Source organism: Nelumbo lutea, chromosome 5 (genome assembly GCF_056320005.1).
Source record: "Nelumbo lutea isolate HS-2025 chromosome 5, American lotus-T2T, whole genome shotgun sequence".
Lineage (NCBI taxonomy): Eukaryota > Viridiplantae > Streptophyta > Magnoliopsida > Proteales > Nelumbonaceae > Nelumbo > Nelumbo lutea.
This window is the reverse complement of record NC_142688.1, coordinates 54,664,933-54,668,777: the sequence shown is the minus strand read 5'-3', so window position 1 is coordinate 54,668,777 and position 3,845 is coordinate 54,664,933. Positions and strand designations below refer to the sequence as shown.

Here is a 3,845-nt window from a genome sequence, read left to right as displayed (position 1 = left end):
TTTAGAAATGTCTTTTGATAGTTCAATCTGATTGATGTATGAAGTACTTTTCTCATTATGATCTAGTTCATTTTCATACATATCTTTTCGATATCGGGTGCTGACCCATCACCCCATCTGGCTATTGTACACTTTTTATTAATGAATTTTCTCCATACTATAAAATAAAATCATTTGGGTTTATGAGAACTAGTGCCCCTAAACTCTTATGGTTGACTTCCTCCTCCCCCCCCCTCCCCCCCCAACACACACCTTAAGTGAAGTCCACCTGAAGGGAAAGAATAGCAGATCCTTTACATTTTACTAGAGATGGCAAGGTACTTTGTATGACGCCCCTGGGCAACAATCTTCCTGGTTTTCTTCTTCCTCAGCTCCACGCCGACAACTCCAATTGTCCTTCCAATACGTAAAGCTTTGCTCTCTATCTCAATCTCTTCCTGAATCAATCACCACAGGAAAGAATGCATACCACATGCCCAAGTTAGTATATTTCAATTTTAATCCAAAGAAGTCCAGACAAAGAGATTTCCAAAATAAAAACACTCAACTTGCAGATGAACCTCAGCCATCTGACTACCAGGGGAAGGAGAACACACAAAGTCTACTAATGAAAACCTGAACCAGTACTTCTCAGTGGCTCAATCAACAATATCACCCAGAAGAAAATTGCCAACCAATAGATACAATTAACAAAAAACTTATGTCTATGAGTTCCAATCCCAATTTATTAAACCACCTGACTAATCATTATTAACAAATAACAATCATAAACAAGCAAGCTGCCAAGTGCCAACTGGCTAGTTGGTAAGGTCTTCTGCTGGTTGTAGCAGAGACATTGGGTCGAATCCCACCTGCATCTAGTTTGGGGGAGGTATATATATATATATAAAATTCCACAAAAACAGCTTAGAAAATTAATTAATAAAATAAATTTAGGTCATCATAGGATAATATAGGAAAAACCATTTTTAATAGTATAATATAGGAAAATCATCACAAACTTAGGTGCTAATTATCTATTGAACCATTTCAAGAATAGGAACAAGGAACCAAGTCATTTTCCAGCATTGATCCAGTTAATGGGCATTTCAGCTTGCCAGCAGCACAACTTGCAACATCAAATGTGAGGAACTCTTCACCTCAATAAGAGGTCACAGACATGATAAAAGGCTTGTCAACAGGGAATAAATGTCTCTACATAAAAGGGCTATGATGTGCATATATATGGGCATACTGTAAGATCATGCTCTGCAGTTAGAGATGAGGGAAGAAAAAGAAAAGAAGATTTTACTTGATCAGACTCATTTTACCAATTCATTCCACCCATATAATAGTATCCTTAAAATGGGGTAAAAAAAGAATTCTAGATAATTATTCTTAGAATGGAGGAAGCAGCATATCATAACATACTGAAATGATTTATGCAACTTCCTTTAATTTCAAAAAGCTTCATTATAAATGGAATCTAGCTCTGCAACCACCAAGAGCACAAAAGATGCTCTTGATGGTGAGATTTGAAATACAGACTCAGACACAGAGCAACAAGATATGGGTCACAATTATGATTCAAATGGAAATGTCTGGTCCGTCCTCATAATCAGTATTAATACATAATGCAATGCTAATAAAAGCATCCACTAGTCGACTGAATAGTCTAAATTCTAAAGGACCAACTGACTGCACTATTGGTTGGATAACAATGACGCAGCTGCCAAGGATGACTAAGCATCAACTAAGTTGACTACTGACTAGGCAGCCTAGTTAGAAACGATGTTATTTTGAAATTTGTGTTTTTTTTTTCTTATCTTTTTATCATTTTTTATATATAAAAAAAATCTTGGTCTATCCAAGACAGCATTTGAGTCTGAGAGTGGCCATTTTGTTCAGTATATGGCCATGGAAGTAAGGAAACACTTGAAGATGGTGCCAAGCTTGTTTAACAAAGTAATCGATGCTCAGGCTTTGGTTCAGGTTTTCACAATGCTTCCATGAATTTTATCCCATAAGAAGCCTATGCATGAACAAGAAGGAAATAAACGACCCATTTAGTCCAGACACATCTTGTTCTACTGAATTTGTTCAAACAAATACTTTTCATCCTTCCAATATCTCCCTTGATTAAACAATTTACAGAAATGATACAAACATCTTTCCCCTTTCCTCTTCCTTCAGTGACAATCAACTTTGCAACTATTAGAATTAACATAAGGAATGGCCTAAATACTACACCCAAACAATCTTGCTTTCACGTAGTGTCTCATGTTCAGGAACAAAACAGTTCCACTGCAATCCAATCTGCACTGTTTCAACTGGCCCCAAACCTGTAACCAAAAATCAATACTCTGGAATCTGGATTCTACAAGCTCAAAAGGTTCTTTTATTCTTTAACCACGATTTTAAATACAGAGTAGCCTGAAGTCTAATCCAAAAGCTACTAGTAGAAATTATTAATCATCCCCACCCTTGCCAGAACTGAACATTCTTTTTTTTTTTGGATAAATCAGAACTGAACATTCTTCAACAATAAGTATCAAATTTTAATTGGGGATCAATGACTTGTTTTTGAAAATTTGTATTGCCATCAAACTGAAATTTCTTGATGATTAAAGGGGGTTAATCAAACCAAGGAAATAGGTCAGTGGGTACCCACGTCAGGAAACGCAGCATCCAGGTAAGAAACATTGATCTCTAACGAGACACCCGTGATTACATATCCAACGCTAGAGATTATCGCCGAGCCCACCAAATCAATTAGCGATGCTGTCGCTCCACCATGCAGGAAATTGCCAGAGTTCTTAATCCAACAAGAAAACGAAAACCGAGAACCCCAAAATCAAAATTGTTAACTGAGATCATCAACTTTGAGGCCTTAAACGATGAATTGGTCGAAGAATTTGGGAGGCAGAGAATCCAGTGAAGCATTCCCGCTCTTGTTGTCTCCTCGCTCCAACATCCTCTTTACTGATTCCAAATCCATCTGTCTGTGTCCTTTGCAGACTCCCAGACACAGACAAATTGATATCTAGCGCGCTCTACAACTCCAACTCCCAAAAGACCCTAAAAGTAGCTTTTGTGGAGGGATTTGTCCGCTTGACCACTGTCTGTTTGCAGTGCATAATAGTCCGAGCTCGGATTCAGTCAGTGCTAGGCCCGTTCGAACCATTCCCCGTGAAATCCAACTCATAAGTACGGAAATATTCCCAAAATTGATCTAATACTCCATACTCCGTAGAAGACTTCGACTTCTCTAATCTATTGCTGGTTCCAATAGGGTTGGTGTTTCCGTCTCAACACCCTTCCAAAATCATCTAACACCACACAGAACATGTGATTGGGACCAGAGGAGATCACATGAAACATATTTTATTGGCAGGAGATTACTCATGGAAATTTGACAAACCGGACCGGACCGTCCAATACTGAACAGTTCTTCTGACCTTGAGTGAATGATCGATCTAATTTGGCGGAGTGGCGGAGGTGGGTGGGTTCATTATGGGCTTTTTCTTTCTTTTTTTTTTTCTTTTTTTTTTTTATTTGCATTATAGATCTCTCCAACCAAGGTAGAGTACAACGAGTTTCGATCACCTGCCAAGGAAATACGTTTCAACCCTCTATATCCCACTTTTATGGTGGTTAGTGAAATGTATGTTATTAGACCAAGTTGGTAGAGGGTTGGAACGTGTATTGTTGGTTGAAGATCTCAACTCGAGCACAAGTCCAGACTCGAGAGCCCATAAATGGATCAAAAGTTATTAGGGGTGCTCATGATTCAATTAATCGAACTGTGGGGTAAATTTTTGGACTGAATCGGTATGTTCGATTTTTACATTTAATCGAACCGAAAT

At 38.2% G+C, this 3,845-nt stretch overlaps 1 pseudogene across 1 annotated transcript; it reads right to left on the bottom strand.

Annotated features, from left to right (window-relative positions):
- Nucleotides 1-3,410, bottom strand: LOC148852490 (uncharacterized; annotated as a pseudogene). The gene is made up of 2 exons (XR_016098949.1): nucleotides 2,651-3,410; nucleotides 1-437 (listed from the first exon to the last, which is right to left on the bottom strand). The product of XR_016098949.1 is annotated as an uncharacterized LOC148852490 (transcript).
- Between the last annotated feature and the right edge of the window lie 435 nt (nucleotides 3,411-3,845).